This window comes from Giraffa tippelskirchi, chromosome 6, assembly GCF_054371585.1.
Source record: "Giraffa tippelskirchi isolate mGirTip1 chromosome 6, T2T-mGirTip1v1.2.pri, whole genome shotgun sequence".
Taxonomy (NCBI): Eukaryota; Metazoa; Chordata; class Mammalia; order Artiodactyla; family Giraffidae; genus Giraffa; species Giraffa tippelskirchi.
The window spans coordinates 134,953,541-134,979,718 of NC_137280.1; the positions used below are offsets into that span (position 1 = coordinate 134,953,541).

General features: G+C 43.6%; 1 protein-coding gene across 5 annotated transcripts in view; it reads right to left on the reverse strand.

Annotated features, from left to right (window-relative positions):
* The window catches only part of ZNF300 (zinc finger protein 300), a 31,805-nt gene extending 27,039 nt beyond the window's left edge, over positions 1–4,766 (reverse strand). For 4 of the 5 annotated variants that reach the window (XM_081495854.1, XM_081495851.1, XM_081495853.1 and 1 more), the window contains exon 1: positions 4,597–4,763. The gene's annotated coding sequence lies outside the window, so the exon portion shown is untranslated. Of the gene's footprint in view, positions 1–4,596 lie in introns of all 5 variants that reach the window. The other variant, XM_081495850.1, reaches the window with a different exon arrangement.
* Between the last annotated feature and the right edge of the window lie 21,412 nt (positions 4,767–26,178).

A 26,178-nucleotide genomic window follows, 5' to 3' on the forward strand; every position in this document is an offset into this window, starting at 1 on the left:
CACGTACTGTACTCTTTTTTACTCCTGATAAATACTTCACTTGCTTTGAAAGTGAAAGTGAAGTCACTCAGTCATGTCCAACTCTTTGCAACCCCATGGACTGTAGCCTACCAGGCTCCTCCATCCATGGGATTTTCCAGGCAAGAGTACTGGAGTGGGTTGCCATTTCCTTCTCCAGAGGATCTTCCCAACCCAGGGATGGAACCCAGGTCTCCCGCACTGTAAGCAGACACTTTACCGTCTGAGCCACCAGGGAAGACGCTTTACCGTCTAAAGCCACTTGCTTTACTACTTTCCATCTTTGTAGGAATTCTTTTCTGCAAGTTCCAGGGCCCTTGTCACTGACCACTGGTCTAGTGGTTAGGATCTGGTACTTTCACTGCTGCAACCCAGTTTCAATTTCCGGTTAGGAACCCAAGCCCCGCTCCAAGCCATTGCATGTCGAGGCCACCTAAGATCAGTTGTTGCCCTTCAGTGTTAACCTGGTGGGAAGGGAATCTGGACTAAGTGTCCATGGAGATTCTCAACATGGTGAGTAGCCCCCTCCGTCTCCATTAAGGGATAGCAAGTCAAGGAAACTAGTACATGATGAGTGCCACATGTAAACAAGAAGGACACTGAAAGGAGAAGGCCCTCAGCACCCCCAAAGGGGGATAGAAATGGCAGATCCCAGCCACTACCTTCAAATGCAGATGGTCCAAATATATGAAGAATGATGGAGCCAGCGGCTCCTAAGTCGGCACTCCAACTGACCCCCTAGAAGCCCCATCTGAGACTGGTCATAGAGGGAAAGTCTGTTGAATTCTTAGTCCATACTGGTGCCACCAGTGTTCTCATTTTTAAACACCAGATAAGGCAGACTCAGTTACAAGAGTTGTAAAATTATCGGAGTATCAGGGAAGGCCCAAGAACAGGTTCTTACAGAGTCATTAAAATGCAAACTGGACAAATACGCTCTCACCCATTCCTTCCTATACATCCCCAAATGTCCTATATCCCTGATAGGAAGGGATATTCACCTAATAGGAGAGAAACTGGAGATTGGCATTCCCCTAGACAGTGGACACAAGATGTAAATGTTAATGGCTGAGGACAAACTTCTCTGGACAGATCTAAACAATTAGATCAAACTGCTAAGGGATGGTCTCTTTGCCTATAGGCAGTAGCAGCTACTGGCTAAAGGAGGTTGAGAAGTTAAATGTTTTGACAGTAAATCATCATATGAAATCCACACCAGTTTCAAGTGTTAATAAGCTCCAAGGGAACAGAATGGGCTTCCCAAGTGGCTCAGTGGTAAAGAATCTGCCTGCCAATGCAGAAGACACCCCTGGATCAGGAGGATCCCCTGGAGGAGGAAGTGGTAACCCACTCCAGTATTCTTGCTGGTAAAATCCCATGCACAGAGAAGCCTGGTGGGCTACAGTCCATGGGGTTGCAAAGAGTTGAACATGACTGAAATCGTTATTACCCAGAAGGTCAATTCAAGTCCAGGCTACATTTTTGGACAACTCAGTGGTTACTATAAACACGTGGGAATTCCCTGGCAATCCAGTGGTTAGGACTCAGCACTTTCACTAGGGCATGGTGTGGCAGAAACAAACAAAAATCTGTCAAACTTGCTGTACACTAAATCTTTCATCTAACCACCTACAGAAATAGGGCCCTTGAACATCAGGGTATAGAAACAATAGAAACAGTCTATCCCAATTGCCTTAACCTGGGAAGTGAGTCTCTCCTGAATGCTGAAGAGGATGGGTGTGGCTCTATGAGAGAGGGGAAAAGGCTAGTGGGATATGCGGTAACCTCCCAGACCCAAATCATAGAACCAAGAGACCTATGCCCAGGGACTTTGGCCCAAAGGGTGGAATTGATGGCCCTTACCTAAAACTTAGAGCTCAGGACAGAGAAGATCTTAAATATTTACACAGATTCCTGATATGCATATGCCATCCTACCCAGACATGGAGCTATTTGGAGGGGAAGAGTTATGCTTACTACAGAGAATAAATAGGCAGTACATGTCTTAAGCATATTGAAGCAGTGAAAAGTGAAAGTGAAAGTATAGTTGTTCAGTCCTGTCCTACTCTTTGCGAACTCATCAACTGTAGCCTACCAGGCTCCTCCGTCTACGGGATTTTTCCAGGCAAGAGTACTGGAGTGGGTTGCCATTTCCTTCTCCAGAGGATCTTCCCGATACAGGGATCAAACCAGGGTCTCCCACATTGTAGGCAGACACTTTACCGTCTAAGCCACCAGGAAGTCCCTATTGAAGCAGTACAGCTCTTATAAGTACAACTCTCATAAGTAGTACAGCTTCCAAAAAAGGTAGCAATGATTCATTGCTGGAGTCACCAAAAGGAGGATGCAGAGGTGATAATGGTGTACATGACAACATGGTGGACATAACCACCAAAGTGAAAGTCGCTCAGTTGTCTGACTCTTTGCGACCCCATGGACTATACAGTCCACGGAATTCTCCAGGCCAGAATATTGGAGTGGGTAGCCTTTCCCTTCTCCAGAACTGCCAAAAAGGGTAGACCTAGACCAGTAACTTGACAACTCACCCACATGCTTCAAAGGTCAGATCCATGCAATTATTCCCCGATCTATACAAAAAAAAGAATTACACAAAGCCCCCAAATGGGGCTTCAATAGGGATTTGGGGAGCCATGGGTGGCTAGTTAATGCCCTAAACTGTAGCTTGCCAAGCCATCAGGGAGGACCATTAAGGATTTCACTATGGGAAAGAAGTCCTATATATCAATTATTAGCCGGCTGAGATCATGGAGACCCCAGCCATGAAAAACATAATCGGTTGGGTAGTTGACATTTGCCCCACTGGCATAATAAATAACTCCAACACCAGAGGCCCCCAGAGAAGACCTGTTCAAACCAGAGGGACATACCCTGGAGAACACTGGCAGATTGATTTCATTGTCCTGCTGAGAGTACCAGGCAATTTCAGATATAAGCATTCCCCTCTAGAACTGAAAGGGAAACTGAAACAACTAAGGCATTACTAAAAGAAATAATCCCCAGTACTGGGCTCCTAGGAGCCCTACAAAATGATAATCATTCAGCATTTGTGTCTCAAGTGATGAAGGGGATAGTGTGAAGTGGACCTTATACTCATCAGGGAAAGCAGAGAGATCCAATCAAATCTTGAAATGGTCCTCAGCAAGCCAACTATGCCAGCAAACTCAAGAAAACTGGATTAAGGTGCTTCTGATTGCTTTGCTCCCCATATGGTTAGTTCCAGGTAGGGATAAGTTAACCTTACATGCATTTTAACTCATGTATGATAGACCCATTCCCCAAGTCCAAAAAGGGACACCTAACCCCCTTGGAATGAAACAACTCAAGTTCTCCACGTAGGAGAAACCGTGAAAGGTCTCACAGAATATGGTAACCAGGAGGACCACACACACTGACCTGGCCCTATACCCTTTTGGGCCAGGAAACTGGTTGTACCTAAACACATGGAAAACCAGCAGCCCACAAGAACAGCTCAATCGTAAGTGGAAGAGACCCCAGAGTGATCCTAACCATCCATTCTTTCTTTAAGTGTAAGGGAATCACTCTGTGGGTACATCATACTTGAATGAAGAGGGATCCTGAGCCCCAGCCTCCAGAGAAATAATCCAAGACAACAGAACCAACCGTTCCCACTCCCCCACCCCCGACAATGACCCTTGTGAACCTCTTTCCAACCTGAAACTCCTTTTCTGAAAAATGGCAAAAGATAATTTAATCCTATATGCCAAGCAGCAGGGATTTTAGGACAACTGGACTGCCCTTGATTATCAGTTAGCTGACCAAGGAGGAGTCTGTGAGAGAGTCAAAATGTCATGTTGCTTTTACATCAATATAAGCGGCCTGATCGAAGAAAGTGTAGACAGGCTACTAGAAAACCAACTTGGCTAACAAAAGCCATGGGCTTCCTTGATGGTAAAGAATACGCCTGCTGATGCAGGAGATGAGGGTTCAGTCCCTGGGTTAGAAAGACTTCCTGACAAACAAAATGGCAATGCACTCCAGTATTCATATCCTGGAAAATCCCATGGACAGAGGAGCTGGGGGGGTGGGGGTGGGGTCAGCGCGTGACGGGAGCTACAATCCATGGGGTGGCGAAAGAGTCAGAGATGACTTAGTGACCAAACAACAGCAACAAAACAAGCCCTCACCTACATTTCCTGGGCCTCTTAATAACTACTGTCCTCTTGCTGACATCTGGGCCATCTATTTTAAATTGTCTGCTGTCTTCGGTCTCTAAAAGATTAGACTCTATAAAACTTCAACTGCCGGTCGCTCAGGAACAGGAACAGTCAGGGCTGAAGCCCGTTAACAATATGACATATTTCAAGGCAGCACAAATGCCCTGCTCTTCCACACGGAAGAGAACTGCCAAACTCAGCTACAGTTACAGAAAACAGACCATCCATCGTCCCTCAGCTCCTCTCAAGATGAGGAGAAAGTCAAAAGACAGAGAAGGGATTTACCACCAGTAAACGCCGCTAGGGTCCCTGGGAAAAATAAAAGGGAATCTAAGCCGTAAGGTCTAACCTCTTCTTTTGTGCTTAATCTAGTTTCACTTACCTATATAGGACACTCTGCAGAGGCCTTGCACCTAACTCATGACATTACAGCTCCCGGTGCAGAACCGCTATGCTGAACCCCAATTCCGCCTGTGGTGAGCAGAAGCCTGCACAAGCCCTGCAACCCAAGATGGCGGCAGCAGCACACGAACAGGCCTGCACCTGACCACTGAGAACTGCTCCAGACTCGCGAGAACTCACCTAACCTCCGAGAACACCGCTGGACTGCAGGCCACCCCTCCCACCACTGACAAGAACCCTAGAAAGCAGCACCATTAATGGTCTTTCCTGGATAACTGTGCTCCACATGTGCCCTACAATACCAGGTTGCACCTCTCCATTCTTCGGTGAAAGAATGGAGAGGTGCAACCAGGTGCTTCCCTTACGTCTGAAGTGGATCTTCTTGCTGCTGTCTCCAAAGGCCTGGTAACACATCTTCATTAATATTGAACTGCCCTTAAGAGGAAAACTTTCTGCAAACATTCTCAAATTTTTCTATTTAAATATTTAAAAATTTAAATATTACTCAGGCGAGTTAGCTCTTGGTCATCATATTTGTGTAATCAATATAAATTTGTGTGCGTATGTTCTTAGGGATTATCCCACTCTCTCAGTACTAACTTCAACCATTGTTAGCTTCCATTTGCAGGCATTTTAAGGAAGCCTCTAAGATGTATCTCTCATTTTGTAACTTCATACTCACAGGCCCACAAGGAAACGCCTTGGACTCAAACTCAAATTCCAGAGTTAAGTCCTCAAATTTCTAGTGAAATGTGATCCTGCCGGGAGAATTCTTAAAATAGAGTAAGTCCGCAAGGTTGCCAGCGCACTGCGCCTGTGCCTCGTTCCCGCGGAGACCCAGGCGCCCATGCACGCTGAAATCAGACTGAATAGCCGGGACCACACCTCAGGCGCACCTGGCCTCTCGTTGCGCATGTGCGGCACAGCAGCGCGGGCGTTCTGGGAGATGTAGTTTGCAGTCGGACGGAACCTGCTCTAGAGATCCCCACACGTGGCGGCTTCTTCTGTGCCTGTGTGCCCTCCAGGTCCTGATGATGGTGGCCCCCAGACAGGATTGAGTCAAGAGGGGTCAAGCCGCTCACTTAGCTGGCCTTCTTTGCGGCTGGAGGTTTAGCTGTGTGGAGAAAGATGGCACGGGTGTGAGGGAGCCGTGGTGAACCATGGGGCTCAGCCAGGCTTTGGGGTAGAGGCGTGGACCTGTTGCAGGAAGGGGGACCCCTTCTAGGGCCTGAAACTGGCCTCTTGTCTAACACTCGGAAATGAATTGTCCAAGGAGACACATGCTGACAAAGCAAGAGATTTTATTGAGAAAGGGCACCCGGGTGGAGAGCAGTAGTTTAAGGGAACCCATGAGAACAGCTCTGCCATGTAATTTTGCAGTCTCAGGTTTTATGGTGATGGGATTAGTTTCTGGGTTGTCTTTAGCCAGTCATTCTGACTCAGAGTCCTTCCTGGTGGTGCAAGCCTTGTTCAGCCAAGATGGATGCCAGTGAGAAGGATTCTGGGAGGTGGTCAGAACACATGTTGTCTCCTTCTGACCTTTCTTGAACTCTTTTGGTTGGTGGTGGCTTATTAGTTCAGTGTTCATTACCAGGATCTCCTGTCGTAAAACAGCTCACACAAATTGTTACTATGGTGCCTGGCCAGGGTGGGTGGTTTCAGTCAGTGTGCTTCACCTAACAGACCGGCATGGGTCAAAAGCTACAGTGACCTTTCCCAGCCCAAGTTCGTAAGTCGCGGGTGAGTGGGCTCCTGGGATTGGGCGATATGGGGGCTCTGCAAGTGTGGCACCCAGAAAGCAACCTGTGGTGGCCGGGGCACACAAGTGTTTGACTCCACGTTGAGAAGCACACTTGGGGGTGTGAAAAGAAAAACAAGCTTTACTGAAGGTCTGAAATGTTGCCGGTGGAGTTGTTCAGTCAGTGAGTCCTGTTGGCAAACTTGTCAGTAAGTAAGGCAAATTTGGCCTTGGAGTACAGAATGAAGCAGGGCAAAGGCTAGTAGAGTTTTACCAAGAGAACGCACTGGTCATAGCAAACACCCTCTTCCAACAACACAAGAGAAGACTGTACACATGGACATAACCAGATGGTCAATATCAAAATCAGATTGATTTTATTCTTTGCAGCCAAAGATAGAGAAGCTCTACACGGTTTGCAAAAACAAGACCAGGAGCTGACTGTGGCTCAGATCTTGAATTCCTTATTGCCAAATTCAGACTTAAATTGAAGAAAGTAGGGAAAACCACTAGACCATTCAGGTATGACCTAAATCAAATCCCTTATGATTATACAGTGGAAGTGACAGATATATTCAAAGGATTAGATCTGATAGACACAGTGCCTGATGAACTATGGACGGAGGTTCGTGACCTTGTATAGGAGACAGGGATCAAGACCATCCCCAAGAAAAAGAAATGCAAAAAAGAAATGCAAAAAAGAAAAATGGCTGTCTGAGGAGGCCTTACAAATAGCTGTGAAAAGAAGAGAAGCAAAAAGCAAAGGAGAAAAGGAAAGATATACCCATTTGAATGCAGAGTTCCAAAGAATAGCAAGGAGAGACAAGAAAGCCTTCCTCAGTGATCAGAGAAAAGAAATAGAGGAAAACAATAGAATGGGAAAGAATAGAGATCTCTTCAAGAAAATTAAAGATAGCAAGGGAACATTTCAGGCAAAGATGGGCTCAATAAAGGACAGAAATGGTATGGAGCTAACAGAAGCAGAAGATATTAAGAAGAGGTGGCAAGAATACACAGATGAACTATACAAAAAAGATCTTCACAACCCAGATAATCATGGTGGTGTGATCACTCACCTAGAGCCAGACATCCTGGAATGCAAAGTCAAGTGGGTCTTAGGAAGCATCACTATGAACAAAGCTAGTGGAAGTGATGGCATTCCAGTTGAGCTATTTCAAATCCTAAAAGATGATGCTGTGAAAGTGCTGCACTCAATATGCCAGCAAATCTGGAAAACTCAGCAGTGGCCACAGGACTGGAAAAGGTCAGTTTTCATTCCAGTCCCTAAGAAAGGCAATGCCAAAGAATGCTCAAACTACCACACAATTGCACTCATCTCACACACTAGTAAAGTAATGCTCAAAATTCTCCAAGTCAGGCTTCAACAGTACGTGAACCATGAACTTCCAGATGTTCAAGCTGGTTTTAGAAAAGGTAGAGGAACCAGAGATCAAATTGCCAACATTCGCTGGATCATCGAAAAAACAAGAGAGTTCCAGGAAAACATCTATTTCTGCCTTATTGACTATGCCAAAGCCTTTGACTGTGTGGATCACCAGAAACTGTGGAAAATTCTGAAAGAGATGGGAATACCAGACCACCTGACCTTCCTCTTGAGAAATCTGTATGCAGGTCAGGAAGCAACAGTTAGAACTGGACATGGAACAGTAGACTGGTTCTAAATAGGAAAAGGAGTATGTCAAGGCTGTATATTGTCACCTTGCTGATTTAACTTATATGCAGAGTACATCATGAGAAACACTGGGCTGGATGAAGCACGAGCTGGAATCAAGATTGCTGGGAGAAATATCAATAACCTCAAATATGCAAATAACAACACCCTTATGGCAGAAAGCAAAGAAGAACTAAAGAGCCTCTTGATGAAAGTAAAAGAGGAGAGTGAAAAAGTTGGCTTAGAGCTCACACTCAGAAAACTAAGATCATGGCATCTGGTCCCATCACTTCCTGGCAAATAGATGGGGAAACAGTGACAGACTTTATTTTGGGGGGGCTCCAAAATCACTGCAGATGGTGACTGCAGCCATGAAATTAAAAGACGCTTACTGCTTGGAAGAAAAGTTATGACCAACCTAGACAGCATATTAAAAAGCAGAGGCATTACTTTGCCAACAAATGTCCATCTAGTCAAGGCTATGGTTTTTCCAGTAGTCATGTATGGATGTGAAAGTTAGACTATAAAGAAAGCTGAGCGCCAAGAATTGATGCTTTTGAACTGTGGTGTTGGAGAAGACGCTTGAGAGTCCCTTGGACAGCAAGGAGATCCAACCAGTCCATCCTAAAGGAAATCAGTCCTGAATATTCATTGGAAGGATGACGCTGAAGCTGAAACTCCAATGCTTTGGCCACCTGATGCGAAGAAGTGACTCATTTGAAAAGACCCTGATGCTGGGAAAGATTGAAGGTGGGAGGAGAAGGGGACGACAGAGGATAAGATGATTGGATGGCATCACCGACTCAGTGGACATGAGTTTGAGTAAACTCTGGGAGTTGGTGATGGGCAGGGAGGCCTGACATGCTGCAGTCCATGGGTTCGCAAAGAGTCGGACACGACTGAGTAACTGAACTCAACTGAACTGAAGTCCTGTTGGACTCTTTGCAACCCTATGGATGCCAAGCTTCCCTGTCCTTCACTGTCTCCCAGAGTTTACTCAAACTCTTGTCCATTGAGTCAGTGATGCCATCCAACCATCTCATCCTCTGTCGCCACCTTCTTCTCCTGCCCTCTATCTTTCCCAGCATCAGAGTGTTTTCCAATGAGTCTTCCCTCCCCATCGAGTGGCCAAAGGATTGGAGCTTCAGCTTCAGCATCAGTCTTTCCAGTTAATATTCAGGGTTGATTTCCTTTAGAATTGACTAGTTTGATCTCCTTACTGTGGAAGGGACTCCCAAGAGTCTTCTCCAGCACAATTCTATTCCGTGCTCAGCCTTCTTTATGGTCCAAATCTCATCCGTACATGACCACTGGAAAACCATAATTTTGACTAGAGGGACTTTTGTCGGCAAAGTGATGTCTCTGCTTTTTAATATGCTGTCTAGGTTTGTCATAGCTTTTCTTCCAAGGAGCAAGGGTATTTCAATTTTGTGGCTGCAGTCACAGTCCGTAGTGATTTTGCAGCCCAGGAAAATACTGTTTCCATTTTTTACCCCACCTATTTGCCATGAAGTAATGGGACCAGATGCAGGTGGAGTGCTACCTGCCTTACCAAAGGTGTCTAGCCTTAACTCCACAGCAACCCGTAAATCAGTTTTTCAAACTATGGGTTGAAACCCAGTACAATAGCAAGAGGGATGAAATCTTTGTTAAGACTAATATGTTTTATTTGCCAGTTCTTTTTAAAAGTTGGGTTAAATTTTAAGTAGAATAATTTGCATGTACCTCACAGAGAATAAAATGTAAAATTTGTTGTATACCATGCCACCAAAATAAAAGACATTTTAATATCCCCAGAAAGTTCTGCCCCTTTCCAATAAATCCTTTTCCCCACATGCTGAGAAACAACCGATTTTCCAGTTTGTATCTTTATAGGTTAATTTTGCCTTTCTGGAATATTGTATAAATGGAATCTTGTATGTGACCATTTTAAAAAATAAAATACTGTAAAGTATTACATGTGTATCCCATGTGATAAGCATTGTTTTATGAAACATACTACAGCTACATACATATATTTTTTTCAATGACTAGCATCTGTGAGCCAAACCCTCTTCCTGGTTCTGGGGATACAACATTAAAGAGACAAAACCCCTTACCTTTATGAAATTTTACTTTTAGCAAGTAGAGATAGGCAATAAACAATAATCACAATATATCAGTAAGTTACATAGTATAGTAGAGGTGAAGTGTTGTACACAAAGAAAAAGTAGATGGGGTAAGGGAAATGGGGAGAGGGTTAAGTTTAGATTAGGTAGGCAGGGAGGCCTCCTTGATCTTTGAGGAAAGTCTTAATGAAATAGTGGAAGTGTGCTGGGCAGAGGGAACAGTTAGCATGAATGTGTGCACCCACATAGTTCCCTACTTTAAATTAGGTTGTTTTGTAAAATATATTTGTTACCTTAATTTTTTAAAAGGGGGGAGGGGTAAAGTAACTAGTATAACACAGGTATTATTTCCAGTTTTACTGAGGCTCAGTAAGGTGAAGTGACTTGCCCAAGGTCAGCTAGCCAGCAGGTAAATCCAAGCCCAGATATTTGTCTTCAACTCTCCTATTTCTTATATCTCCCAATCTAAAACACAGCGTTTAATTGAACTCTGCTCCTCCTCAGCTGAAACCACAGGGACCTGCACCTCAGTTTTCCAGGGGAACATTCCAGAGAGACTGCTGAATGAATCTCACCACATGCACACTGTATTTCCAAGACTACTGATGTCCTTGCCAGTTCCTGGGTCCTGCTGAGAACCTGATATTGTGCATCCTACCTTCAAACTCTAGCCTGTCTCTATTCCTATAGCCCTGGTTAGAGTCCACAGAAGGCATGACTAGAGGGTCAGAGAAGGTGTACTGATGTTGATGTATACTCAACTACCATTTACACTTTGATAAATATTTGGCAATGTCATTTTTGATGATTACAAATTTATTTGGGGGGTATATATCTATTTGTTTAATCAGTTCTTTAATTTGTTCCAACTTTCAGTTTGTTAAAAAGTGCAACAACAAATATCCTTGTAGCTAAATCTTAGTGCAAATCTATGGTTTTCTCTCAGTGAGGTCTGGAGGACCCAGGGGACATTCTCCCACAGTGGCTTCTTCAACCCTGTTGATTCAGCTGTGTATGGGTTGCCATGGTCACCTGTGTCAGGGTTTATGTACTTATCTAGGACATGCTGCATGGCTTGTGGGATCTTAGTTCCCCAGCTAGAGATTGAACTTGGGCCAGAACAGTGAAAGTGCTGAGTCCTGACCACTGGGCTGCCAGAGAATTCCCTATTTTTTTTTTCTTTTAACGAAGTATGAATTATAAAGAAACATAGGGCATCCTAAAGAACTCTAAAGTATAAAATAAACTTTTTTCCTGTTATTTTCTTTTGCATATATAAAGGACTTCTGCTACTTCTTGATCAATGATAGAGTATGTAAATGTATTGTTATTTACATAAAGTATATAAATATGAGATAGACACCATGGGAGAGTGAGCAAAAGAAAACAGCCACGGCCTCTTATAACACTCATTATAATTTAAATAGTTGTTTTGGGAAGCTAAATTACCCCCTCTTATAACTGTTAATTGTCCCCCCAAATCCATATATTGAAGCCCTAACCCCCCAGTGCTTCACAATGTGACTGCATATAAAGAACTCCCATTGAAAAGAAAAATAACTCAGTTTAAAAATAGACGTAGGAACTGAAGAGACATTATTTCAAACAAAATATACAAATGACCAATAAGCACATGAAAAGATGCTGAACATCATTAGCCATCAGGGAAATACAAATCAAAACCCCAGTGAAGTATCATCTCATACCCACAAAGACGGCTGTAATTGGAAAGATGGACAACAGTAACTGTTGGAAAGTATGTATAGACACTGGAAACACTCATACTCTACAATGCTGATAGAAATGCGAAATAGTGCAGCTGCTTTGGAAAACTTGGAAATGTACACTTTAAGTAGATGAACTATATGTATGTGAATTAAATCTCAATAAAGCTGTTATATAAAAATGAAACCAAGATATGAGCACTGGGTATGCTCGCTGTTATTGGAGTGTCAGTTTCAATTGGCCCTCCCAGCTGAGGAGCAAAGAAACATATATGTTTATATTAACCCATGCATATAAGCATACTTATACATCTCTCTATATGTACTCATCTGAGTCTGCATTAAGCTAAACATCATTTCATATTGACATCTCCAAATCTAATCCAGTATCATGTAGGTCATTCTAGCCTTCCCCACTAGCTTAACAGTAATCTCTCACTCCTGAGTTTCACCATCTGACCTTCATTTATTTAATTCTTCAGTTCCACTATACATGTGTAGCAGCTTCAGGATTACTAACCTGAACCCCCATGGAAAACAATTTTAGTAACCAGAGTACAGTGCTTATACATAGTTTACTTGACTGTAGTCTCACTTCACTCATTTCCCAAGATAATTAAGTCAATACCTTTTCCTCTCACCCTGTATGGTGAGGTTATTTCATAAATGTGTAATACACTTTATTTTATCAAAGTTTAAATTTCATTATGAGATTCCCCCTACTGCATAAATTATTTTTTAAAATTGAACATAATGTTTAAGGTTTTTGCTGTAAAGTTTCTATGGGTTTTGACAATTGCATAGTGCCATGTATATCCATTGTTATAGTATCACGATATTAATATTAAGTATGGTATTAATATAATAAATTAATAATTAATATCATGATACAAAATAGTTTAACACCCTAAAAAACCACTGTGCTTCACCTATTCAACTCTCTCCTCCTCTCTCAACACCCCTGAAAACCACTGATGTTTTCACTCTCTGTATAATTTTTCCTTTTTCATAATGTCATACAAATGGAATCGTGCAGCAGCATGTTGCCTTTTCAGATTGACTTCTTTCATTTAATACTATGCATTTAAGAGTCATAAGCAATTATCCTTCAATTAAAAAACAAATTAAAAAAAGTCATAAGTTTTTGTGAAAACAAGCTCATTTCTTTTTGTCACTGTGTAACACTCCATTGGATGTGCCTGTCATTTTTAATAGACTTGATTCTTTAGAGCAACTTCAGGTTCACAGCAAAACTGAAAAGAAAGTAGAGTTTCCCTACATAGGCACAGCATCCAATGGTATTAACATCCTACCAGCGTGGTACATTTATCCCAATTGATAAACCTACATGAGCACATTATAATCACTCAAAAGTCCATAGTTTCTATAACAGTTTACTCTTGCTGCCGTATATTCTACAGGTTTCTACAAATGTATAATGACATGTATCTACCATTATGATATCATACAGAATATATTTGCCAACCTAAAAAATCTTTTATTCTCTGCCATTGCTTCCCTCCCTCCCCCTAACCCCTTGCAACCACTGATCTTTACTACCACTTCCATAGTTTCACCTTTTCCAGAATGTCATATAGTTGGAATCATACAGTATATAGCCTTTTCAGATTGGCTTCTTTCACTAAGCAATATACACTGAAGTTCCTTCCATGTCTTTTCAAGACTTGATAGGTCATTTCTTTTTAGAGCTGAATAATATTCCATCATCTGGATGTGCCATTTCTCTTCAGTTCTTAGTTTGTTTATCATATATAGGGGTTGAATTTTGTTGAATACATTTTTTGCCTCATATCTTGATCTCATAGTTTTTCTGGTTTAGTCTGTTAATAGGATGAATTACATCGATTCGTGAATGTTGGACCAGCCTTGCATTCTGGGAATGAGCTCTACAAGATTTCCCAGGCTTGCAGATATTATCTTGGTTTCTCAGTGTTTTGGACATAAGCAAAGGGCAGGAGGACACTGTGTCATAAACTCTGGAGAGTAGCCTAATTCTGCTGCTTGTACATGTCTGTGACTTAGAACTCCGAGACCACACTTCCTGTTTAATGGGGAATGAGGTTCTGTTTGCAATAAAGCACCTACACCTACACCAAGCACCTACACTTCAGCTTGCCTCGTATTTTCATGGCTCTCTAAATGGTTGTTCTCATCCAAGTCACTGAATGTAACTGTTTTGACATTCACTTACCCTTTGGTACTATTGGAATCAGCTTTTGTCATTCAAGTTTAAAAGTTTCTGTCTCTGGACAGCTGGGAAGGTAGTATGGATCAGTGGTTAAGAGCATAAGTTTGGTCCCTGCTTCAAATTTTTTTAGGTATATATGTAAAAGTGGAATTGCTGGATCACGTGGTAATTCTGTGTTTCATTTTTTGAGAAACCACCATACTGTTTTCCACAGTAACTGATGACCTGCAGTTTTAAGTTCAGATTTTTCTAATATAGCAGAAAGAAAAAGAAAAGAGAACAACCAGAAGTAAAATTGACCTTCCCTCATGGAGCCAGATATATACACTTTGGGTGAAGACTAAAAGTAGTTTTGTCCCTTTCACTGATACAAGAGTATTACTTCTTATATCGTTTAAATTTTAAGTACTAACTAACAAAAAGCTTAAAATGTACAGTCTTCGTATGTTCTGGCTATCCATTAGGTGGTTCTTGGGTGCTGAATCATTGAAAAATCCTGGGTAAAATGCTGAACAAATGTGTATCCAACTTATTTGCAACCTCTTCCAGGAACCTTTCCTGCCCCTAAACCCCGGGAGGTTCTTTCTGTCCCCGGAGCTCCAAAGGTGCTCCTGGTCTCCAACACTTACCACATTGGTCCTCTTTCACGCTCCAGTGCTCCCCTAGTCTAGACTAGAGCCTCAGAGGATACCCCAGTCTAGACTAGAGCCTCAGAGGATACACTTACTCACCAGTCAGTGTCTCCAGCAAGGCCTGGGTGGTTTTGGCATTTTATCTTTGGCTCCGTGTCTGGCTGGTGCTGGGAACAAAGGGTCAGTTTCAGGGCTTCCGATGAGCCTGGCCAAGAACAGTGGATACACAGCCCCCATCGGCCCACTTCTGAGAGGCTCCCAGAACTCCAGCCCAAGATCCTCTATTCCCCTTGGCTTTCCATTCCACTCTCTCCTGCCTGGGCTGTCTGCACACAGCAGACCCGGGGTCACATATTGATCTGTTTTCATTTATCTTGGGATTCCTTTATCAGTGGGATTCCCTGGTAGCTCAGCTGGTAAAGAATCTGCCTGCAATGTGGGAGACCTAGGTTCGATCTCTGGGTTGGGAAGATCCCTCCTGGAGAAGGGATTGGCTATTCACTCCAGTATTCTGGCCGGGAGAATTCCATGGACTGTATAGTCCATGGGGTCGCAGGATTTGGGCTTTTACTGCCTCTCAACGGGATTCGCATACTTGGGGTTGTCTCCAAGTGAACAACTGAATTTCGCTAACCAACATAAGCACTATTAACATTTAATGTATTATCCTTCCATATGTGTGTAGACACTTACAAAATTGTACAAAGTTTATATGTTTATAATTAGAGTTTTACTTAGACGTACCCCCTAGACATCTATATCATTATATTCAAATGGCTCAATTATTTCCCTTTGTATGGTGTGCGTGCATGCTAAGTTGCTTCAGTCATGTCCAATTTTGTGCAGCCCTATGGACTGTAGCCCGCCAGGCTCATCTGTCTATGGGATTCTCCAGGCAAGAATACTGGAGTGGGTTGCCATGTCCTTCTCCATGGGATCTTCCTGACCCAGGGGTCAAACCTACGTCTCTTACATTTCCTGCATTGGCAGGTGGGTTCTTTACCACTAGTGACACCACCTATTGGAAGGCCTGGTTGGTTTTCAGTTTTTCAACTGAAACAATGCTGAGATAAACTCTGGCTCCCAGATTGTTTGTGGACTCATAGAATGCAATCTGAATTTTTCCACAAGGGGGAGGCCAGCTACTGTGAGAAGGCAAACTAAGATTCAAAAAACAACTAAAAAGTTCCTACTATTTTGCTTTTGGGATGGGTTGCAGGATGTGTGGTTATGGGGCACACAGAAGCTCACCCCAACCTTGTGAGGCTGGTAGTAGTATTTTCCTCATTTTATAGATAAGGAAAATGGGGGATGTGTATGGATTCTCAACAACCAGTGAGTGCCAAGATGGAATCCAAAGCTATCTTCTGATTCCGTATAAGTGGCCGTCTTTCCTTCTCAGCACCTCCAAATGGAGAACAGTGTGTTATTCTCCTTACATTCAATTCAGTTCTAGGCACTGTGCTGGGGACACTCTGAGGCATGCAAAAATGAATTAGAGGATCCCTGACCCTCAGGAGGTCATTATCAAGTGTGAAGACAGACTTAGACATAAGAAATGGAATGGCTAAATGTCCACTAGAATAGGGAGAGCCCTGGAAGGTGGGAAAGTCCATTTGACAGTGAGACCAAGCACAGCTTTGTAAAAGAAGTGTGATGCCAATAAGAGCTAAGGTTTATTTAGTATTTCCTCTGTAGGAGGCACTGTGCTTAGAGCTTCATATGTATCATCTAAGTAAAAGTTCCCCATGGATGTGGACAGCATTAATGTCCTTTTTATAGGGAAGCAAATGGATGATGAGAGAGGTTAAGAAATTGGCTACTTGTGTCAGACCCCTGCAACCCAAATCCTTAAGGTTTATTTGGCAGGACCTAGAAGGATTGATAGACCCTTAACAGCCAGAGCTAGGAAAGAGACTTCTAGGAGAGGAAACAGAGAAACCAAGACTTGGAGGCAAGAAATATAAGCACATTTGGGAATGCAAAAGGATCGGTGTGCCTAGAGTGTGAAAGAGGAGGGATCTGAAGAGATAAAAATTAGAGGGAGAAAACAGCCAGGTTGGAGAAGTCTGTGAAGAGCAAACCAAGGAGATCTTACTGTATTTTATATTGGGGGGAACCAACCAAAAGAGAATGACATCAACTGTGCTTTATTAAGATACATATGGTGTATTGCATAAGGGAACAGGAGACCATTGGGGAATTTTTTAAATAATTGTGGCCAAAGGTAACCAGAGGAGAAATGAGAACCAGAAGACATTACTGAGATAAACACCACAAGATCTGACCTCTTATTAGACATTGGGGAGAGAGGAGAGAACCATGAACACAGTTTCTGCCCTTGGGCAACTGGGAGAATGTAGCGTATGCACCAGCAGGGGGTGCTGTGGGGAGGGAAGGTCTCTTCCTGTACAGGTTTGAGGAAACTGAGGGACCTCTGGGTAGAGGGGAGTTAGGAGCAGGAAGCTGGTGATTTAAATGTGGTACCCATGGACCAAAAGAAATGACTGGGAGTGGCCAGGGAAAATCCATACTCAAGATTCAGCAGGGGATGTTCATACCCTGATAACCTGCATTTCTACTGTCCAATTTCTGCCATAGAGAAATAAAATCACATGTGCACAAGAAAGTGTATGAAGAATGTTCACAGCATCATTGCTTGTAGCAGTGAAATGTGGAATGAGGGGTGAGGAATGAGTAAAAAAGCCATAAAACAGCCACATTGTGCAGTGGTTAAAAATTAAGTAGATAAAAAATGCTAACATGGACAGATCTCTAGAACATATAGTGGGTGAGAAAAGCAAGTTGTAGCACAATAATAATGTGTAATTCTACTTATGAAGAAAAGAAGCCAAACCAAAAAATGTTGTCACATATATTTTAAATGGTGTGTGTGGGGGGGTGCACACAGAGAAAATTCTGGAAGGATAAACATACTGTTAATTAAGCTGTAGGGGAAGAGTCATGACAAAAATGAAGAGCAAGAAGAGTGAAATGGGATTTTCAGCCTTAGTTGCCAAGTTTTAATTTTACAAGAAGAATGCAATTATAATTAGATGAATAAAAATTTCCAAACTATGAAAAAAATATATATATAGATTCAGTGGGAAGAAGAGAGAATGGAAGAAACAGGGACATAGTCCAAGGCTCTGGATAAGGCAATATTATTGGAAACACTGGGAGAAATTTCTGAAAGTGCAAAGTGGAGAGGGGATCATGATTCTCACCGACTCTGCAGAGGCAACCGGCAGGATGAGACCTGTGAGCTCAGAGAGTTTTCAACACCTCGCAGTTATAACCACAAGCTCCTGTGTCCCTGAAAGGTCACCACGTCCCATCACTAGCCTTGGAATGAGATGGTGTTTGTTCTGTTCTTTCCGGAGTTGTAAATATCCTATGACATTTCATCCAATTCTTGTGTTTGCACATGCCCTCCCTTTCCCAGAAATTCCAGCGTTCTTGGTGTTGTCATTCCAGTCCTTTAAGCTGCCCGTAAAATCCACTTCCTCCCTTTCTGATCCTGGCCAATTCTTGCCTCATCTCTGTCTCCCATTCAAAAATATTCCCACTCTTGGTTACTTATATGAACATTGTGCGAGGTCTTTTATGGAACTAAGAGTCACCTGGTGATAGATGAAGCTCATACTGATTGAGAATACAGAGGTGCTAAACTTCATAGAAAGTATATCATTTTAATTCCTCCAACAATCTAGTAGGTATATACGATTACAACCCTCATTCCTTAGTGGGTGGTGGTAAGCATGTGGTGGGTGGGTGTTAAGACAAACTAGTTGAATGGGGGGCACAGAGTTTGGGGGGCTGGGGTGGAAGGGACTGGATGAGGGGATAACTTCTTAGGTGCTGGAATGGGAGTTGGAGGGAGTTCAATTTACCAAGTGCCTTTATAGCCATGATATCATCTGGTGTCACCACAGTGATCTAAGGATGGGGATCATTAAGGAAAATAATGAGTCAAGCTTTAATTCCCTTAAAGTGGCAATCATTGGATCAAAGGCTTTGGGGGCTTATTAACCCATCATGTTGCCTTGAGTGAATCTGCAAGGGGATGGACGCAGACCGAATGGGGGTCTCCGTGGCTTCTTTTGGCATGGCTCTTTAGAGATCATCAGGTTTCTAGCAGCCGCTCCTCCCAATCTGGAAACTCTTGGCCAGGCACCCTCTGCTCTCCAAGCCTGCCCATTCCAGGAGATAAGACTAAGTGGCAGAAGAGCTGGTTTCCTGGGGTTAATAAATAGGCTGTTTATTTCTAGAGGCAGTCACGGGGCAGGCACAGACAGGCTGGGAGGTCACACTCCAGCTCAATGTGGAGGATTCTGATAAACATTCTCCCAGTGAGCCTTCTGAGATGCAAGAAACAGCTCTGAGCTCATTGCCCTTGCAGAGTACCAAGGTCCCCACACCTCACTCCCTCCTCCTTTCTCCCCACTCCCTTCCTCTTTCCTGTCTTCTGTAATGGAGAGAGGATACATTTTCACTGTAGACACACCCCAAAACTTGGGACAGGTAATCCATCCCTCTGAGTCCCAATTTCCTCCCTTATAATATGAGGGTAATGACAGGGCCTTCCTTGCAGGAGGTACGGGAAGGTCCCTAGCCCTGTGTCTGGCACACACAGTGGGTATTTTTCCCCCTCCACCCCGTCATTTCCCCTAATTCTGGCCCCTGCCCTTTTCCTTTTCTAATATATTTTCCTGATTCAGGCCTGCCCTCACCTCCACCCCAGGCACTTTCACCCCCTCTGACTGTGTTTCTGGGTGGATGGGAGAGGCAGCCAAGATTAGCCCTGAGGAGGGCTGACCACTGTGGGGCCAGTCTGGCCAGGCCAGCCTTGGCACTTACCACAAGGCCACACCCTAGCTTCTCTACTTTTAGCAAATAGCCCACAGGATTAGGGGGTGGAGGGAGGATGTAGAAAGGGAGAGGCCACGATATTTTACTCTTTGGCTTATTATTGCCCTCAATATGACTATTTCAGTGGCTTAATGGTCAGAGATCATTGAGTAAGTTGCTGTGTGATTCTGAAGTTCCCATTCACTCTCTGGACTCAGTGCAGTGCCGGGATAAAAGAGGAGAGTGTCAGGCCCTGGAGCCAGGTTGTCTGAGCTGGACCCTTGTCTCCACCACTTACTGGCTTGGGTTACTATCCCCCACTTTCCTTGATTTTAAAATGGAATTTATATTATATGTGTTGTATGGGTTGTTATGATGATTAAATAAGTTAGTCTGTTTAAAACACTTAGAACAGAGCCTAGCCCATAGAAGGCACTCAGTTAATCTTAGCTCAGCTATTCTGTGTAAATGGGGAAGTAAAGCAGGGGGTGTGCGCATGTGGGAAAAGCAGGACATCGTCTCAGGGTATTCCAAAGTCCTGAAACCTCACAGTTCGCCTCCGTGTTGACCTCTGGATAAGCACATTTCAGGAGCTTGTACACAAAGTACTTAACTGTCCCAGAGAGACCCTAGGAAACTGGACAAAGAATTTCAAAGCCAGATGGAGCCCTTAGAGGTCATGTGGTCCAGCTTCTAATGGTTCAGAAAGGACAGGGAGGACCAGAGAGACTACAAGGACTGGTCTGAGATCAGAGAGCAGTGCTGAGTTGTAGAATTGCGGATGGTGATTTGAGGGGGCAATGGGGTGGTCGGATGCTGAGGGTCAGAGCCCCAGCCTCCATGCCCTCAGGGATGCTTGGTTCAGACATGCACTGTGTGGCTGGGATACTTGGGGTCATCACTGGCATCTTTAATAATAATGATAACCATGGGAATACATCCCACACCGTGCGCCAAATGTTTTCTCATGTATTCTCTCATCCACATAAAATCTCCATTTTACAAATGAGGAAAGATGTCTTTCTCAGATGACTAGAAAAGGGCAGACCTGGGGTTTGAATACACATTTCTCTGATGCCCAAATCAGCAAGATCCTTCTATGCTTCCCAGTGCCTAATTGGGAGCTTGAACCCACAGCTCCCCAAACCAAGGATCTTTGACTTGTCTGACAGAGCTGACCAAGCAGATAACAGGAGTGGATGAGCCTGGACTACCAGCCAGCCATCTTTTCAGCCCCATCCACTCTGATCCACAAGCCACAAGGAGAGCCCAAACCGTGCGTGAGAGAGGTGGATCCTTTCTTTCAGGGGCCCTGCCTTGATGCTGTCTATTCCCACTAATTATTTTTTACAACTTTGAAAGATTATAATATATTCTCTGGAAAACATCCAGCAGTACAAAGGCCCTCCCTGAACCCTCTTACCCTGTCATAGGTCCATCACTGGTGGAATGATCCAGAAATTCTTGGGCTCTGGAAAGGTCCCCGGTTGGTCCTGAGGGAACACAGGTAGCTATAGAGGAAAACCCTGCTCAAGTAAGGTTCCTGATGCCTGGAGAATTTTGAGGGCAGATCACTTCAAACTCAACCACGAGTTTCCCACATTTCTTGGACATTTGGGGAACGAAGAGCTCTTCTCCAGGAAGTTTCTGCCGCATGCCAGGCTTGACATCCTTGAACATGATGGGTATGGTCCTGCTGTCTAGACTTGGGGGAGAAGCAGTAGCTGGTTTTCGAAGAGGCAAGGAAATAGGGCTTAGAACGTGGAGTGAAGCATCAGGACCTGACTTGCCCAGACTTCATCCAGGGCAGGATTACGAACAGATGGAAAGTAGGAGAAGAAGCAGGCAGGGGGTAGCCTGAAAAAGAACTTCTACCTCTCAAAAACATAAAGTCTATAAAGTAGCTGAAATGAATTTGTCAATTTAACATTAAGAAGCACAAGAGCAGGGTAGGTGGCAGTGGGAATGTCTGTTAGTAGAGTCTAAGGACCACACTTGGAGTCCAAGGAACTGGGTGATCCCCAAGGACCCTTCTGGGCTGATAGTCTCATGAGGTTGAGAGATCAAAGCCTGGGAAGTAGGACAAGACCTGATCTGACCCAGATACCCTAAAATCTTTTGGAGTTCAATGTGAAGGCCAGGTTATTTCCCATGGATCACAGAGCCTTAAGGAAAAGGAACTTGGTGTCCAGACCTCAGTTAGGCTTTCAGTTTCTGGGTCAGCTCACCCTGATCCTTCTCCCTAGCCCTTTTTTTACCCTCACCTGTACTTTACTTCCTGAAAAGACAAAACTTGTTGAGCTGCACCTCTCCTCTGTGGAGGGTGGGGAGGGGAGGCTTTCCCCTAAATAAAGGCAAAATACAAGGGACACTCCCAAATCTATGTCTTCCCTTTCCTTTTTCTCATTAGTTCATTCATAAGGATAAGGTTGGGGCCCCAGAGACATCATACCCGATGCGTCATGGAGGGAATGTGGATGGAGGTGCTCATAGGCCGACTCCAAACTAAGTGTCCTGGCTCATCTAAAACTCAAAATAACTGCTTCAGGGTGGCAATGACGGTTGCCACAAAGGAGGAGACAACATGATTGACCCACAGTCTACCCTCACTCTGTAATACAACTCCAACTAGGCAGATTCTCCAGGCCACCATTCCATTTGTCCTTAGGGACTCCTCCCTGGGGTCAGTTCATGAGACACTGTATTCTCATTGACTGACTAGGATGGAGAAAACCTCAAAATTCTAACTTCCTCATTTCTGAGTTGGGAGCGTCAGGGCTCAGAGAGATGTGATTAGTCTCTGGCATGGATAAATGTAGGATCAGGAGTCCAGACTCTTGGTCCAAAACTTTCTCAAGTATCCCCTTGACATGACCCTCCGTGTTGGGAAAGGGGTGACGACGCTGTGGACCTGATCTAGCCATTTGTTAGGTGTGGTCATGGTGGGGAAAGAGAGGCAGGAGGGGTGATGGGCTACCCTCCCCATCCAGTTGTCCTACTCTAAAGTTTATTCATTCCCCAGTAGTCCTCATTGGTTTTGTGCATTGTCAGTTAACCAGAGGAAGTGGAATATGGGTTGTCCACTGTTTAGTGACTGTTTATGAAGATCATTATTCCTCCAGGAAACAGTCTCCCAGTCAAATGATAACAGAATGGATGGAGGGCAGGAGGAATGAGGCCAGCAGATGACATAGGTAGGGTTCCCTGCTACTAAGAATTGGGGAAAAAGCTATATGTGTTAGGTTCCATTGACATATAAGAACTTCCCAGAGAAGGGAAGCAACACTTTGAAAGTTTCGGACTGTATCCAGCCCAGGTGTAACTCTTTATTTACTGTGGGATCCTGGACAAATCATTCAGCCTTTCAGAACCTTAGCCTCTCAAATGAGAGGATTGAATGAGATGGTATTTAGGGACTCTTTTCCATAACTCTCTCCACAAATGAAGTGAATTTTAGAGGAAGTGACAGTCAGTAACTCCATTTCAGATAAACTCAATAAACCTAGTATTTGGTTTATTTGGCCAGGTCCTGCTGAAGTTTAATTGGGAGATCTGAGGAATAGAGTTAACACAGCAGGCCTGATACTGCTATCCTTAGAAAGATCTGTTTGTACGATTGGCCCTGGGTTGACATTCTGGAACTTTGATTTCAAGGGATTTCCACAATTCCCAGAACTGATAAGAGTGGCTCACTTAAGCCTAGACTATTTGGATAAACAATGTGGCTTGTGCTGAACACCTGTTTTTTTTCAGGGAGTCTGGCATTTTGGTACATGCTAGGCAGAGGATGCCTACAAGGCCAGCCCCCAATAAAAACTGAACACTGGACTTCCCTAGTGGTCCAGTGGTTGGGTCAGTTCAGTTCAGTCACTCAGTCGTGTCCAACTCTTTGCGACCCCATAAACCACAGCACACCATGCCTCCCTGTCCATCACCAACTCCCAGAGTCCACCCAAACCCATGTCCATTGAGTCGGTGATGCCATCCAACCATCTCATTCTCTGTCGTCCCCTTCTCCTCCTGCCCTCAATCTTTCTCAGCATCAGGGTCTTTTCAAATCAGTCAACTCTTCGCATCAGGTGGCCAAAGTATTGGATATTCCTTCCAATGAATATTCAGGATAGATTTCCTTTAGGATGGACTGGTTGCATTTCCTTGCAGTCCAAGCGACTTTCAAGAGTCTTCTCCAACACCACAGTTCAAAATCATCAATTCTTCGGCACTCAGCTTTCTTTATAGTCCAACTCTCACATCCATACATGACTACTGGAAAAACCATACCCTTGACAAGGCGGACCTTTGTTGACAAAGTAATGTCTCTGCTTTTCAATATGCTGTCTAGGTTGGTCAAAACTTTTCTTCCAAGGAGTAAGTGTCTTTTAATTTCATGGCTGCAATCACCATCTACAGTGATTTTGGAGCCCAGAAAAATAAAGTCAGCCACTGTTTCCACTGTTTCCCCATCTATTTGCCATGAGGTGATGGGACCGGATGCCATGATCTTAGTTTTCTGAATGATGAGCTCTAAGCCAACTTTTTCACTCTCCTCTTTCACTTTCATCAAGAGGCTCTTTAGTTCTTCTTCACCTTGTGCCATAAGGGTGGTGTCATCTGCATATCTGAGATTATTGATATTTCTCCCAGAAATCTTGATTCCAGCTTGTGCTTCTTCCAGCCCAGCATGTCTCATGATGTACTCTGCATAGAAGTTAAATAAGTAAGGTGACAATATACAGCCTAGACAGACTCCTTTTCCTATTTGGAACCAGTCTGTTGTTCCATGTCCAGTTCTAACTCTTGCTTCCTGACCTGCATACAGGTTTCTCAAGAGGCAGGTCAGGTGGTCTGGTATGCCCATCTCTTTGAGAATTTTCCACAGTTTATTGTGATCCACACAGTCAAAGGCTTTGGCATAGTCAGTAAAGCAGAAATAGATGTTTTTCTGGAACTATCTTGCGTTTTCGATGATCCAGCGGATGTTGGCAATTTGATCTCTGGTTCCTCTGCCTTTTCTAAAACCAGCTTGAACATCTGGAAGTTCACGGTTCATGTACTGCTGAAGCTTGGTTTGGAGAATTTTAAGCATTACTTTACTAGTGTGTGAGATGAGTGCAATTGTGTGGTAGTTTGAGCATTCTTTGGCATTGCCCTTCTTTGGGATTGGAATGAAAACTGACCTTTTCCAGTCCTGTGGCCATTGCTGCATTTTCCAAATTTGCTGGCATACTGAGTGCAGCACTTTCACAGCATCATCTTTCAGGATTTGAAATAGCTCAACTGGAATTCCATCACCTCCACTAGCTTTACCTGCTAATGCAGAGAACATGGGTTCGATCCCTAGTCTAGGAGGATTGCCCATACATGATGAGGGGCAACTGAGCCCACACGCCTCAACTATTGAGCCAGCACTCTAGAGCCCACGAGCTGCAACTACTGAAGCTCTGCACCTAGAGCCCATGCTCTGCAAGAAGAAGCCACCACAGTGAGAAGCCCACACACCGCAACCAGAGAGTAGCCCCTGCTCACCGCAACTAGAGAAAGCCTGTGCTCAGCAACCAAGACCCAGCGTCACCAAAAATAAATAAATAAAACCGATCACTGCGTCTAATGGGGTTTCTCAGAGGACACTTTACATGTACTGTTACAGTCTGCCGCTAGAGAATTAAGTACATCCTGTGTGATTCAACTGGGAGAGGCCTCTTAGAAGCTTGTGCCTGGTTTCCCTCAGTCTTTTTCGCATGCACTTTTTCCTTTTGATGATTTATTCTGTAACCTTTTGGTGTAATAGATCATAGTGTGAGTATGATTATATGCTGAGTTCTGTGAGTCCTGATAGCAAATCATTGAACTGGTAGGTGGTCTTGGGAACCTCAGACAGGGGATAAGCCTAGATTTCACAGAAACCACTGTAATCCTAGCCATCTTTTAGGAATATACAGCTTAAACTAGGACTATCCAACAGAAATAAAGTACCAGCTGCATGTGTAATTCAAATTTTTCTATCAGTCGCATTTTACAAAGTAAAAGGAAACAAGTGAAATTAATTTCAATATAATTTCTTTAACCCAAATATAAAAATATTAAGTGTAGCCATGTAATGATATAAAAATTTATTGAAATACTTAAATTCTTTTTTTTTTCTTACTAAGTCTTCAAAAACCAGTGTGTACTCTATACTCACAGCACATCTTAGTTTGGACTAGCCACATTCCAAGGGCTCACTAGCCACACCCAGCTAGTGGCTGACAAGTGTAATAGCACAGAGTTATAGATTAATGACAAGGACACCAGAGATCAACATCTTGTTACAATCTTGGTTTTGCCACCTACCAACTGGATGGCCTTAAAGTCATTTAACTAATATATTAGTTTCTTCATCTCTAAAATGGGGATAATAATGTTAGCTACCTCATGAAGTTATTGGAATTCCAAAAGTACGGGGTCACAAAGAGTTGGACATGACTGAGTGACTGAACCTAACTGAACTGAGTGCCTAGTATGTATAGGATGTTGGGTGAATGCTGACTGTTAGTCTTATCATCCAAAAGGTTGGCCTTTGAGATTAATTTGGTCAACTCCTCATTCCATAGATAAAGAAACTGAGGCCCAGAGTTTGGAAGGCACTGAT